The sequence below is a fragment of the Habropoda laboriosa genome, unplaced genomic scaffold, assembly GCF_001263275.1.
Source record: "Habropoda laboriosa isolate 0110345459 unplaced genomic scaffold, ASM126327v1 scaffold816, whole genome shotgun sequence".
NCBI classification, from domain to species: domain Eukaryota; kingdom Metazoa; phylum Arthropoda; class Insecta; order Hymenoptera; family Apidae; genus Habropoda; species Habropoda laboriosa.
Window position 1 is genome coordinate 947,572 of NW_017101002.1, and position 369 is coordinate 947,940.

Consider the following 369-nt stretch of genomic DNA (forward strand, 5'->3'; position numbering starts at 1 on the left):
ACGAGTTCCCGCTAGTCCGCGCGTGTCCCCGAGGCTAGCACGTTTTTTCGCGGAACGAAAAATTCGCGTGACCGGAGCGCCGCGTCATCCGACCCTCCGATACCGTTCAAACTCCGACCTCGCCTCTTCTCGCACCTCCCACCTACCTTGCCATCACCGCGCGCGACTCGCAACATAGAGCGTGGAGCATGATTCACGGATACCGGGGACGGGCGGTCCTTTCCACTCGCCCCTGCGGCTAATATCCCATAATACGTCCATGACTAAGCCAATTTCGCCAGCAGAATTCTTTCGGCAACCTACGCGGCGGCGCGGCGATTATCAATCCATGTACTTACGTGGACGGGAAATCCTCGGGTCGTTCGATTT